Consider the following 15,649-nt stretch of genomic DNA (forward strand, 5'->3'; position numbering starts at 1 on the left):
AGCTTTACAAAGATGTTATACTTCCAGGCTTGATCCAGTCAGCAACTCTAAAGCATAAAAATAAGTAGCAAGGGGGCATCTGGGAGATTTCAGCAAAGTATCTCCCTTTATAACAATTATGGACATGTGACAATCCAGTAGAAGACACCAACCCATCAAGCTGTAACTTTTGTAGCAACTATTGGCACCTGTGCTAGTAATAAGCTAATTAATCTTTGTGACCAAGGGAAAATATGTATTATGCAACCCAAGCAATGTGCCACTCTCTGTTTAATGGAGCGTGGTCTATGGACAAGAACCAGAGAAGTTTGCAACACAGAAAGAGGGCATTGAGCCCATCATTTCGGTGCCAGCTCTTTGCTAGAGCAATTCAAAACTAATCCCACTGCCACACGCTCTCCCCATAGCCTTGCGCCTTTTTCTGCTTCAAATATTTTTCCAATTTTCCCTTAAGAAATTCAATAGTCTCTGCCTCAACTATTCCTTTTGGCGAAGTATTCCATGCGTCAACAATACTCTGTATAAAGAAATGCCCCCCCTAACCTCTCTCCTCAATCTCTTAGTGACAAATTAGAATTGATTACTCCTGTTGCTCACATACCAACAAGAGGAAATAGTCTTTTCCCATTCACTCTACAAAGCTTCATAACTTTAAGCACCTCCATTAAATCTTCTCTTAGACGTTTCTGTTCAGCTGTGGTAGCACTCTTGCCTTTGTGTTGAAGGTTGTGGGTTCAAGACACACTCCAGAGACTTCAGTCCATAATCTCCCCGACACTTCAATGCGGTACTGACAGAGACGCTGACTTTTGGGTGAGACCTTAAACCGAGGCCTTATCTGCCTTCTCAGGTGGACATTAAATATTGTGTAGCACTATTCTGAAGAAGACCAAGAGAGTTCTCCCCAGTGTCCTGCATAATATTTACCCCTCAATCAACATCGCTTTTTAAAAAAACAGATTATCTGGTTATTTAGCTCATTGTTATATGTAGGATCTTGCTGTGCACAAATTGGCTGCCGCATTTTCTACATTACAACAGTGACTACATTTCAAAGGTATTTAATTGGTTGTAAAGGGCTTCTTCTTTCCAGTGGTAACAGTTCCAGTCTCTCAAGTCTCTCCTCATTCCTGTAGTTTCCCATCCTTGGTATGATGCTGTAGAAGTTGCCAGTACAATCAGCCTGGCTTTGATGTCCTGAGGTACACCAACAATGGCTTGGGTGACCACTGGTCCCGAGCAAATTAGATACCCACTGCTGTAAACTCTGGCAGTGTCAATGCTGAAAGGCATGTGGAGGCACAATCTCTGTGTAACTGCCAGGGTTGTGCCTTATGGATTATTGGAGCCGACATCTTTAGTGCTATACGTTGCAAAGTATGAAACCCCAAATCATTTTGGTCTTTTTTGCAACTTTGTCTATCTGCATACAAACTTTCAGGGAGTTATGTATTCGAACTTCTAAGTCCCTACATTCATTCACACTTTCAGCATCTTACCATTAAGTTGTTTTCCATTTCTTGATTTATCTCCCGAAATGTAATTCCTCACACTTTTCCACATTAAATTGCAATTGCCACCTGTTTGCCCATTCCACAAATCTGTCTACGTCATAGAGTCATAGAGTTATACAGCACTGAAACAGGCCCTTCGGTCCACCATGTCCGTGCCGGCCATCAAGCCTATCTAATCTAATCCCATTTTCCAGCACTTGGCCCATAGCCTTGTATACTATGGCGTTTCAAGTGCTCATCTAAATACCTTTTAAATGTTGTGAGGGTTCCTGCCTCTACCACCTCTTCAGGCAGTGTGTTCCAGATTCCAACCACCCTCTGGGTGAAAAAAATTTTCCTCAAATCCCCTCTAAACCTCTTGCACCTAACCTTAAATCTATGCCCCCTGGTTATTGACCCCTCCGCAAAAGGAAAAAGTTCCTTCCTATCTACCCTATTTATGCCCCTCATAATTTTGTATACCTCAATCAGGTCTCCCCTCAGCCTTCTCTGCTCTAAGGAAAACAACCCTAACCTATCCAGTATCTCTCTATAGCTGAAATGCTCCAGCCCAGACAACATCCTGGTGAATCTCCTCTGCACTCTCCTCTGCAATCGCATCCTTCCTATAGTGTGGTGCCCAGAATGTACACAGTACCCCAGAATGTACACAGGCCTAGCTAGTGTTTTATACAGCTCCATCATAACCTCCCTGCTCTTAAATTCTATGCCTTGGCTAATGAAGGCAAGTATCCCATATGCCTTCCTAGCCACCTTATCTACCTGTGCTGCTGCCTTCAGTAATCTATGGACAAGTACACCAAGGGCCCTCTGACCCTCTGTACTTCCTCGGGTCCTACCACCCATTGTATATTCCCTTGCCTTGTTAGTCCTCCCAAAATGCACCTGAAGTCTTTCACAGTGTGCCTTACAGTTTGCCAAACTGCCTACGTTTGTGTTGCTGGATGCAATGAGATTTCACTCTGCGTAATATGCTGGCACACCAGTTGTGTCTTTCATGATTTACATTGTTGTGTGTCTATAAGTATTGCTGGCTGCCCATTGTGGTCTGGGTACATTCTTACCAAGAAGGGAAAGAGCACGAGATAAGGTGCAAGGGGCCCAGTACTGGGGCGGTGAGACATTGATGACAAGGTGCCAGAAATTCCAGGGAAGCTAAGGTCAGGGAGATAAGAACAAAATATTGCGGACGCCGCAACTCTGAAATGAGAACAGAAAGTTCCGGAAGTACTGAGCAGGTCTGGCAACACCTGTGGAGAGAGAAACAGAATTAACATTTTAGGTCAGTGACCCTTCATCAGAAGGTCAGGGAGAGTTCAATTTTTTTGTGTGATGCTCTATTGGCCTCCCATTCAGAACTGTGCATTATTTAAGTAATTAGGGACTGAATGAATCCAGCAGGCAATTTGTGCCCTGGCTTTCCAACCTCCTTTTTCACTCACTGTCTGCAACAGTACAGACTGTGCACCTCAGTCATGTATCACGCCCAATTTTCCAAAGATGGGCACCCTGTGCACCTCAGTACATCATCGGGCATCTACCATCATATTCTCATTGCCTGTAAGCAGAGAGTGAGGGAATACTCTCCACTTGTCTGGATGGGTGCTGCTCCAACAACACTCAAAAAGCTCGACACCATCCAGGACAAAACAACCCACTTGATTGGCACCCCATCCAGCTCAAACATTCACTCCCTCCATCACTGACGTACACTGGCAGCAGTGTGTACCATCTACAAGATGCACTGCAGCCACTCACCAAGGCTCCTTCAACAGCACCTTTCAAACCAGCGACTTCAACTATCTAGAAGAACAAGGGCAGCAGACGCATGGGAACACCACCACCTGGAAGTTCCTCACCAAGTCACACTCAATCCTATGTTGGAATTATAGTGCTGTTCCTTCACTGTGGCTGGATCAAAATCCTGGAAGTCCCCCCCACTAACAGCACTGTGGGTTCCTACAACATGTGAACTGCAGCGGTTTAGGAAGGTGGCTGACCACCACCTTCTCAAGGGCAACTAGGGATGGAAAATAAATGCTGCCTTGGCAGCAATGCCCACATCCCATGAACAAATGAAAAAGATCTCAAAGTTTGGAGAGAGGAACGGTTACTCAAAGAAAAAGAATATTATTAACCTCTCAGGCATCATATGACCAGAGGAATACCAGGTTGTGCAAAGTTGATTCTATTTAGTAGCCAACAACAAAATGCGAAACTAAATGAGGAGGTAAAGAAAGAAAAATGGCCTCATAAAACCCAAGAACAATGAAGTGTTTCTTTTTTTGATATCGCAAACAAATTAATAATTTTTCAAAGAAAATGGCATGAGAAACTGTACGGGACTTGCTCGATTTAAATAACAATGTACTGGAATTGACAGCGATGAATCGTTTTTTACACTATTCCTGGGTACTGGGATGGGGCAGCATGTCTCTGCATGCACGACACTGGCGGGCTGCTCATTAATATCGACCCACCCCCCCCCCCAGTGTCCTCTGACACTGTAAGTACTGTACATTGCTGTTAATAGAAAGAAGTATGAGGCATTCATTGTGCACTGCAAATTGCAATTTCACTCCGATGACAAAAATCTTCCTTGCTTTTATATTTAAAAAAGCTCAAACATAAATGTCTCTTGAATCGGTGGCTTAGTTTTTCACATTTCTGACAAAAATTGAAATCTCGGTACTGTAGAACTTCGACTATGCCGCCAAAAATGGCATTTAAATAGCAGTGTGTATCAGCTGTGACTCAGTGATAGCACTCTCACCTCTGAGTTAGAAGGTTGTGGATTCAAACCCCATGCCAGAGTTAAACCCATAGTCTAGGCTGACACTCTGAGGGAGTGTTAGCGGTGCTATCGTTTGGATGAGATATTGAACCGAGGCCCTGTAAGACACATAAAAGATCCCATGGTAGCATTTCAAAGAGCAGGGGAGTGCTACCTAGTGTGCTGGTTAATATTTATCCCACAACCAACACCACGAAAATGGAAGATTATCGCCTTATTGCTGGGTGCTTTACGTGCGCAAATTAGCTGCCAGGTTTCCTAGTTTGCTACACTTCAAAAGTACTTAATTGGCTATAAAGTGCTTTGGGACTCCCTGAGGTCATGAAAGGCGCTACAGAAATGCAAATCCTTTCCTTACTTTTACTGTCAAGTCAAAACATTAGTCGCACCAATGTTTTGATAAAATAATTCATGCGTATATCATTTTACTGTCACAGTGACAATGCTAAATCCCTATTGTGCAAAACTTACTTTATTCATAACTGTGTGTTACTCATAAATATGAAACTATTTTGAGCACTGCGCCTTGTGATAAACTTCATTTTCGTATGTCACCAAGAAATTCCCATCCATGCTTTTTACATTACAGCAAATGATTCCTTATACTTGACACAGCCAGTCTGTTGGCACCCTCTATTATTGAATACTACCGTTGTTTAGAGCTGTCATCAAGCATTATAAAAAAAAAATAATAGTCTGCTCGCTGAGGTGCTTTTCTTTTAAGCTGATTGCGCAAACATCTGCTTATTTCTCATCAGAAATCCATGCCCTACTTCTCAGTCGCTTCATTACTGGGGGGATATGCTGGTTGCTGGCATTGGGGCTATAAACACAGAGCTGTTAGAGGCCTTTGTTTTCAGCTTGATGAAAACTGGCTGTTTCTGATCGCTGCTGGGTGGAGCCCAGAGAATCCAAGTTCAGTCCGGTCGCCGTGTAATCCGAACAGAATTCCCAGCTCATATCCAGAGTTCGGTCCACAAAGGTTAGGAATTTGCCTCGTTCAGGCTTGGTTTGGTTTTAGCCCATTCTTGCAAAAATTGTAATCTGCATCCACCGAGGCACTAAATAGCCTTCAGCACATGCGCACTGCCATTTCTCATATCCCATAATACTTCCCCAACGGGAGGAATGCATTAATATCTGTGGATGCAGCCACAATCGGATTAAAATAGCTGTTATTATTATTCATACTTTTTATGGCATGAAGGGAAGGAAAAATATTCAACCCCAGTGACCAATAGTAGTAAGTGGCACACTAAGCCCTTCAGAGTTTAAAGTGGATTTATTTCTTTTAAGCATCTGATCCCTGACAGGTTAACAGGGGTATGCAGTCTCTGGTGGTTCAGGAGGGTAGATAATGATCTGTTGTGATTTCGTGGGGCAGTCCAACCAAATTGTGGGTGTCCAACCTCTAGTAACCCAAGTGCATCAGTCGCTTGATAGTCATGCCAAAGGCATCTGCTACCTTCCCATCTGAGAGGCAGTCCGTCCCTCTTTTTTTTGGGAAGTGCACAATCCCTAACAGTTTTGTGGAGGACGTCTGATCACCTGTAGTCTTTTTTGCAGAGGTGCTGGAGAGACTGTGGGTGGTACTATCAACAGCAAGGGTGCAGCTCTCCCACCATTAACAACACTCATTAGAAAACTGCTGACCTCTGGAACAGCAACAAACTTGTATTTATGTAGCACCTTTAATGCCGAAGCTCACTAAGCCCTTCAGCGTTCAAAGTGGATCTATTTCTATTAAGCATCTGATCCCTGACATGCAGTCCCAGGCGGTTTAGTAGGGCAGAAAATGATCTGTGGCGATTTAGTGGGGCCGTCCAACCAAACAGCTATTTTTATCCCATTGTGGCTGCATCCACAGATATTGCTGCATCCACAGATATTACTGCATCCCTGACATTGGGGAAATATTATGGGATATGAGAAATGGCAGTGCGCATGTGCTGAAGGCTATTTAGTGCCTCGGTGGATGCAGATTACAATATTTGCAAGAATGGAGCAAAACCAAACCAAGCCTGAACGAGGCAAATTCCGAACATTTTCAGACCAAACTTTTCACAGGAGCGTGAACAAACAAAATTTGACACCAAGCCACATGAAGGGATATTAGGATGGGTGGCCTAAAGTTTGGTCAAAGAGGTGAGTTTTAAGGAGCATTTTAAGGGCACAGATAGGGCAGATTTGGAGAAACTATTATCACTAGGTGGGGGGCCTAGGACTGGGGGACATTGTCGAAAAAGTAGAACCAGATCTTTCTGCAGTGAAATTATAGGAAACACTTCTTCACGCAAAGGGTGGTAAAAGTTTGGAACTCTCTTCCACAAACGGCAATTGATGCTAGATCAATTGTTTATATTAAAACTGAGATTGATAGATTTTTGTTAGCCAGAGGTATTAAGAGATATGGACTATTAGAGATATGGAGTTAGGTCACAGATTAGCCATGATCTCATTGAATGGCAGAACAGGCTTGAGGGGCTAAATGGTTCCTCCTGTTCCTATGTTCCTACTAAAGGAGCAGAGCGAGGCACAAAGTTTTAGAGCTCAGGGCTGAGGCAGCTGTAGGTATGGGTGGCAATGGTGGAGTAATGAAAATCAGGCATGCACAATAGCACTGGAGACCCAGGTTATTATTCGCTTCATGAACGATTGTAGGTTGCCCATTAACTGTGCAGAGCTGTTTAGTGCCATTGTGTGCTTGCATTACAACAAAGGGCAGAGAAGGCTGCAAATCAATTCCCATGTCCATTTATAACTGCTCGAATGCTCCATACTTTGGAAGATCATTTTATCTAAATGACAAGGGAAACTTCAGCACTTCCTTAAGAAAAACAAAATCACCAGCAAACACAATGGTTATGAACAAGTCAGTCCAATGACATTCTTGCAGATTATTCTTAAACAACTGCACTACATGGGAAACTGGATTGCATTTGAACAAAACACAGAAAATACTTGTGATATCCATGTTTATAGAAATATGTAACAGAAAGTTGAAGCAAATTTGGATGGCGTTCTGGAGAGTGCAACAGTTGCTCAGAGTTCCTGTGGATGTTGTTGGTCTCGATGCACGGGTCCTCCAATGGGCCTGCATTGGGATGAACTGTCACGCAGAGATCACACATCTCACTGAGCACTGAAGTAAAAGTGACTGATGAGAGATTTACAGGAAATGAATGTAGGACTCCCACTCTCTTGTTTACCCAAATTTATCCAGTGTTTTGACATCCGCGCTCTGCCCAATCCCACTTCTTACCGAAGCTCCAGTCTGTCTAGGGGGTAGGACACTTTTAATGTGTAAATCGGGGTCCTGTGATGTACACGGGACCCTGATTTCCATTGTAGGGCAAAACTGGGCAAAGCCTGCCTTGTGCAATCCCAACCAGTTTCATTGGAGACAGATGCTCCAGAAAGTTACATTCCAAATTATTTTTGTAGGACCATGAAAAGCAAGAATGGCCCCCACCATATAATAATCTGGGTTTCTGCTGTCCCAGGCTCGCCCCTTCGCTATGGTGACTTCTCCCCACCAGACGTACTATTTGTGTGTGATATTGCAATGTGGAAAATGTTGATTATGTTTGCCCTCATAGCATCACCACTGCAATTCATTGTTTCTGAAATGCTTTGGGATAATTCTGAGACACAAACATTGATCAGAAATTTGCTCAACAAAACATGCAGACTGACCTCTAAGCCCAATTCTTCAATTTGTGTTCCAATCAAGTGAATCTCTGAACCAGGGGTTGACTCTCCCAATTTCAGGGCTACTATATAAATGCACGCTGTTCTTTTCTACAAAGCCAAAAATATTGGCCAATTCCTTGAGTGCACTATTGACACTCCCTTTTTTGTGTACGTAGCTGTTCTGTGGCCCAGAATTTCCCGGAGCGGGAGATCTTGTGTTGAGCACTGTGCATTGGATTCTTTTCCATCACCTTTCAGCTCCAATTAACTTTGCGCCATAAATTGCTGATAACGGGGCATCTGGGACCTTGGTGAATGGCGGAACCAACACTCTATCTCCTTAACCAATGAGAATAAAGATTTGAGAAAAAAAAACAGAGGAATGATGGAGAAAGAGGGTGAATTAGAGTCAAATCAGGTAGAGAAAGAAAAACAGAGAGGGAGAGAAAATTGGCTTAACAGAAAGTAAAAAGAGACAGAAAAGAAAAAATATGCAATATTACCTTATAAAAACCTCTCAGAATAATTTACTACCTATAGGAATGAGACTCCACAGTTTCAGTTGTTCTCTTTCTGAGTCGGAGAGGGTGATTGGCATTACAGGATTAAAAGGGGTCTTACATGATTAAACACCAGCCCTAACTTTCTGCGGCCAGTTTAATTCATATTTATGCACAAATGCAGCAATTTCTTGACACTCACAGAGAGGTTGACAGTGAGTTTCAATTTGCATGGGGGGCGGCTCCAATCATCCAATAATTTGTGGCAATTTGGAACACATGGCGTATCTCTTCCTCACCACAAATTGCTGGATTATTTACACAGGGAGAACAGCATGCACATTAACTCACTGTTACAGAATTAATAAACGGGAGTCAGTGGACGTAGTATATTTGGATTTTCAGAAGGCTTTTGATAAAGTCCCCCGCAGGAGGTTGGTCAGAAAAATTGAAGCACATGGAATAGGAGGTAATATATTGGCATGGATTAAGGATTGGTTATCAGGCAGAAAACAGAGAGTCGGAATAAATGGGTCATTCTTGTATTGGTAGGCTGTGACTAGTGGGGTACCACAAGGATCAGTACTTGGGCCCCAGTTGTTCACAATATAGATCAATGATTTGGATGTGGGGATCAAATGTAATATTTTGAAGTTCGCAGATGACACAAAATTAGATGGGGATATGTGTTGTGAGAAAAATGCAAAATGGCTTCAAGGGGATTTGGACAGACTTAGTGAGCGGGCAAGAACGTGGAAGATGGAATATAATGTAGAAAAATGTGAGGTTAACCATTTTGGGAGGAGGAACAGATGTACAGAGTATTTTTTAAATGGTAAGGGATTAGAAAGTGTAGATGTACAAAGGGACCTGGGTGTCCTGGTCAATAAGTCACTGAAAGCTAACATAATGCTGGAAATACTCAGCAGGTCTGGCAGCATCCGTGGAGAGAGAAGCAGAATTAACGTTTCAGGTCAGTGACCCTTCATCAGAACTGATGAAGTTCTGATGAAGGGTCACTGACCTGAAACGTTAACTCTGCTTCTCCCTCTACGGATGCTGCCAGACCTGTTGAGTATTTCCAGCATTTCTTGTTTTTATTTCAGATTTCCAGCATCCGCAGTATTTTGCTTTTATATTACTGAAAGCTAACATGCAGGTGCAGCAAGGAATCAGGAAGGCCAATGATATGTTAGCCTTTATCACAAGAGGATTTGAGTACAGGAGTAGTGAAGTCTTGCTTCAATTGTATAGAATGTTGATTAGACTGCACCTGGAGTAGTGTGTGCAGTTTTGGGCCCCTTACCTTAGGAAGGATATTATTGCCATAGAGGAAGTGCAATGAAGGTTCACCAGACTTGTTCCTGGGATGGTGGGACTGTCATATGAAGAAAGATTGGGGAAACTAGGCTTGTATTCTCTAGAGTTTCGAAGAATGAGGGGTGATCTCATTGAAACCTACAAAATATTTAAAGGGATAGACAGGGTAGATGCAGGTAAGATGTTCCCCCTGGTGGGGGAGTCTCGAACCAGAGGACACAATTTCAAAATAAGGGGGAAGCCACTTAGGGCAGAAATGAGGAGAAATTTCTTTATTCAGAGGGTTGCGAATCTTTGGAATTCTCTACCGTAGAGGCCTGTGGAAGCTCAGTCATTGAGTATGTTTAAAGTAGAGATTAACAGATTTCTAAATACAAATGACATAAAGGGATATGAGGATAGTGTGGGAAAAAGGCCTAGTTGTGCATGATAAGCCATGATCGTATTGAATGGCGGGGCAGGCTCTAAGGGCTGAATGGCCTATTCCTGCTCCTATGTTCCTATGTTATTTTCCCAGAAAATGCTGGGCCAATATTGTAGCTTGTGGTGGTTTGACACTTAGAACCAGCATGACAAGTGGGGCCATTCAGTTGTGAATATGGCTTGTTAATATACTTGCCTGCACTGGAAGTTATTTTATGCCACAATATTTATCGTACAGCAGGAGTAATTACAGCACCACTTTTTTAAAAATTAAATACGAAAAATAGATGTACGATATACTACAAATGATGGTCTATGGTCAGTCTCCTACACTTCCCACAAGCCATCACTGAAACTTTGTTGCAGATGTATCAGCATTACAAGATCAGTCATGCAGTGAACATAGGGACAGGAGTAGGCCATTCAGCCCCTCAAAATGCTCTCCAATTCAATCAGATCGTGGCTGATCTGTACCTCATCTCCATTTTCCCTCCATAGATCCATATTCTTGGTACCTAAACAGAACAGAAATCTATCATTCTCAGCCTTGAAAGTTTCAGTTGCAGCCTCAGCGTCCATAACCTTTAGGAGCAAGAGAATTCCAGACCTCTACTACCCTTTGTGTGCAGAGGTGCTTTCTGATTTCACTCCTGGAGGGCCTAGCTCTGATTTAAAAATTGTGCCCCCTATATTTGGATTCCCCCACCAGAGGAAACTGTTTTCCTGTATATACCCAATTGAATCCTTTTATTGTTTTAAACACTTCGATCAGATTGTAACGAAATCTTAGACACTCAAGGGAATGCAAGCAAACTTTATGCAAATCTGCCCTCATAATTTAACTGTTTAATCCCCAGTATTCAAGTGAATCCGCACTGCACCCTCTCCAAAACCAAGGGCTAAAAAATTCCTCGAGACCCCATGGATACCATAATTACACAAGTGAGGGTTTCTGCTGTACAAATACAAAGCGTCTTCTTTTTCATGATTATAGTTACTATTTGTATTCTCTGGTTGGCAAATGCATCCAAAACAATTGTGGTAATTTTAACTTTTGGCAATGGGATAAATGAGCAATCACAATTGGGCGCCCATTATACACCCTGCCAATTTTCCTTTCCACCAAGTGTCAGCCATGGTTCCATTGGTAGCACTCTGACCTCTGAGTCAGAAGGTTGTGAATCCAAGTCCCACTCCAGGACTTGAGCACAAATATCTAGTACTGAGGGGATGCTACACTGTCGAAGTTGCTGTCTTTCAGATGAGATGTTAAACCGAGACCTCGTCTGCCCTCTCAGGTGAATGTAAAAGATCCCATGGCACTATTTTGAAGAAGAGCTGGGGAGTTCTCTCCAGTGTCCTGGCCAATATTTATTCCTCAATTAACATCACAAAAATAGATTATTTGGACATTAACACATTGCTGTTTGTGGGAGCTCGCTGTGCACAAATTGGCTGCTGTGTTTGCTACATTACAACACTGACTACACTTCAAAAAGTACATCATTGGCTGTAAAGCCTTTGGGACGCTGTTAAAGGAGCTGCATAAATGCAAATCTTTCTTTGTCTTTTTAGCCTGGTTTACATTTCCATTGAAGTTGAAGGTTCTGCCCATTGATTGCAAATGAAACAAGAATCAGGCAGGGTGTTTAACAGCTGATCCAATCCAATCTGATCCAATATTGCCTATTGCAAGTTAACATCAGTCCCAATGTTACCAACAGTACTGCTTGTCAGTAAGTTTTTAAAAGGATAATCCCCGAACAAAGGAAAATGACTCAGTCCCATTTTGAGTTCAGTCACGCCCATGGTTCCCAAAGCATGAATTTGTAACCAGATCCATGAAGGAAGTATGGAGTGAAATGCATTCACTTTCACCTGCCAAGCCCAGCCTCAGACTGCCATTGTAAGCAGGACAGGATTGTATCATTTTCCTGTCACAGTACCTATTCCCCTCTGTTGTATTTTGAAGTCAGGTTTCTTAAGGGCATTTTAATATTGGCCATCTTTTAACTCAGATTTTGATTTTAATGGACAGGATGTTTGAGTAGGAGCGTATAATGGGCAGCCATGTTGCCTCACATCCCGCCTCCCAACAGAAGTTGACTTTCACCCTCTATCAGTTTTAAACTACCTTAGAAAATATTGGATGTGCACTTTATATCATGTCAGGGACCTTGATGATGTCATTCACTCTGGCACAAAGCGCCAATGTGTTATGCAGCAGACACCTCTCAATGTTTGACTTCATATAAACCGTCAGCTTCCAGCATTCTTTACTGTGGTAATTGGAATAATAGAGCTTAAAAAAAGCTTGAAGTGCTTCTTTTTCTGTGCTGTTTGCAGGCCAGCAGAGGGATTCATGAGTTCTCATTAAAAGAAAAATGAAAGGACAGTACAAACAACAAAAAAAATGCAGCGTGGAAGCAATGGGGGGTACAGTAAGTAATTCAGGAACATAAACTCATGACCTGATGGAAAACAATGACTTCCTTCCCTACGTCACGAACTGAATTCTTTTTCAGAACCTCACTTACTGCCAAACCAACCACTATTAACATTGCACTATGTGGTAAAAACAATATAAATTGACAACTAATAATGGCAGAATAAGCTGATGACCCCACATGACCTCTGAAGTCATTGCTTTCGGGTTAAACATTAACCAAACTACAAATCCTGCTTTAAAGACCTACACGTGCTGTGTAATGGGTCCGGTTCAGTCAGGGATACCATCTCTGGTTGGACATATTTCTGCAGGTGTCATCACCTGGCCTTCTGCCGCCAAACACTCACCCTCACTCTTCCACCATTGGTCACCAGACATGTCCATCTTTGTGGTGCATTGGCTTCCCCCAGCCAATCAGAATGCAAATAGCCTCTTCATTACTTGATTGGATGATTGTTGACTGTCAGTCAAACAAGCTTTTCTTGCCTATATTTTTACAACTAGTGAACAAAGGTGTTCAAAGAAAATTGAAAGAAACATAACATTTTTACTGCCCTATGAATTTTCTCCTGGATTTGCTTGCAGTATTGTCCTGGAAATTAGTCTTTATGTCCTGGACACTCCAGGGCAATCCGGGAGGGTTGGTAACCCCAGTTCTGTTGTTTGACTTTAAGGTAATTGATTTCTAACACAATTTTTTGTTGTCTGTTCCATGCCTGATTGGGGAATATTCTCCGATTAGTACAAGCTCCATTTCACCTGTTTTTTGTTCCAAACTCACCCAGTGAGGGAAAAATTATTTACAAAAAAATAAGTGTGAGCATCTCCGAAACATAATGTTGTGAATATGTTCAGTCGAATCTTATCACTGTGGTAAGAGCAATGCTGTTGATGCATATGCTGAGGCAGTAGGTGTGGATGAGTTAGAATTTGTTGCATGCAACTTGTTCTGCCTGACTTCACCGCCACTGATTACAGCCACCGAGGCAGAGTTAATAAAAGAGCAAAGCTAGCTGTCAGGGCTGATTAGTGTGTGTAAAAAGATCGAACAAGGGAAGAATGCAGTCATTATTATTTATGGTCATTAACTGGGTTAAGTTCAGTCCTCCAGTGTCATACCTGAGACGCAGACAAGAGTGCAACGACAGAACACGCCAATAGCTGGCAAGCTCGAACCGTGTTTGTTTTGGCACATGTCGTGTGCAATGGATTTGTTTGTAAATACATTGCTGACTAGACTGTCAATCTGCAAATATTCATTTGCATGGATATACTTTTCCCTAGGAAGCTGCCAATGAGCTATGTTGGTCATGACACATTTCTTTCCACCATTACATGTGCCCTCTCATCAGTATCAGCTAGACGGTAACACAGCATTAAGGGAAAATGCTTGCATTTATATAGTGCCTTGCATGACCTTGAGACATCCCAAAGCACTTTAAAGTCAATGAATTACTTTTTGACGTGTAGTCACTGTAGTAATGCAGGGAATGCCTCAGCCAATTTGCACACAGCAAGCTCCCACAAACAGCAATGTGATCATGACCAGATCATCTGTTGGTCGAGGGATAAAATTTTGGCCAGGAAACTGGGGAGAACTCCCCTGCACTTCTTCGAAATAGTGCCATGGGATCTTTTACATCCACCTGAGAGGGCAGGCGGGGCCTCAGTTTAACATCTCATCCGAAAGACGGGCACCTCCGACAGCGCAGTACGCCCTCAGCACTGCACTGGAGTATCAGCCTAGATTTTGTATTCAAGCCCCTGGAGTGGGACAATTGACATCAAGAGATAAGCAACTACAAAAGAAAGTTGACGAGAGCTATGTTTTCTTCGAAAATACTTTTAATGATGATTCATGTCCATTGGAGAAACAGTTTAATTTTATATTAATATCCAGGTAAATACCATTTTGTCACTGATGTATATAATAATGTCTGATAAAAGTGCTGCTAACAATCTGCAAATATAGTCTTTGTTTATACTGTTAGACAAGCTGGAATAGTGCCAGTAGACAGAGAAACCAGTGTTATACTGTTGTGGTATCTCAATGATCATGCGTCTCATGAATGCAGTCATGCGTGCAGGCGTTACATATTACTATTGTGTATTATTCAGCCCACTGGTTTGATGATCCATTCTAAGCAAGTGCTGCCTTTCTAGGTACCTATTGGGAGTATGGCCTAAAGCTTTAAATGAACCTTTTTTTATTTGTAGTCCAGCACCTTGTTAAAATTGATGTGCTCGTGTTGTCACAATGCCTATTACAGAGCAGCAATGTCTGGCTGCGAGCACAAGGAGGCTTCCATAGTCTCTGTGATGAGTGCAACTAACCGCTTCACAATCTTTGAACCTAATGTAGGTTCTGACAATGGGTCAGCGACCGAAAATGTTAACTCTGTTTCTCCCTCCACTGATGCTGCCAGACCTGCTGAGTGTTTTCCAGCATTTTCTGTTTTTATTTCAGAATTGCAGCATCTGCAATATTTTGCTTTTATATCCACCTCGGTTAAGACAGTGGTGGGGATGATACAACTGTCCCAAGTGCCATTGGTCCAGGGAGGGAAAAGCCAGGGTTCCCTGCACTCCTGATTGCCATCCAGTGGACATAAGAGATCGCTCTGTATTTTTTGAAGAAGAGCAGGGGTTCTCCCGGTGTTCTGACTAATATTTATCCCTCAACCAATATCATTAAAAGAATTGCTGTGGACATGTCTGTCAAGGTTGTTTGTGGAGCCTTGCTGTGTGCAAATGGGCAGCTGCGTTTCCTGCATTACAACAGTGATTACATTCCAAAAGTTCCAATGCTGTAAAGCACTTTGGGACATGCTAAGGCCATAAAAGGCACTATAGAAATGCAAGTCTTTTCCTTTCCAATGACCCCTGCTAGAAAGGACATAAATATGGGCGTTGACAGAGGTTTGGAGCAGCCTCGGTTATGAAACCCCTCAACATG

This window comes from Heterodontus francisci, chromosome 5, assembly GCF_036365525.1.
Source record: "Heterodontus francisci isolate sHetFra1 chromosome 5, sHetFra1.hap1, whole genome shotgun sequence".
NCBI lineage: Eukaryota > Metazoa > Chordata > Chondrichthyes > Heterodontiformes > Heterodontidae > Heterodontus > Heterodontus francisci.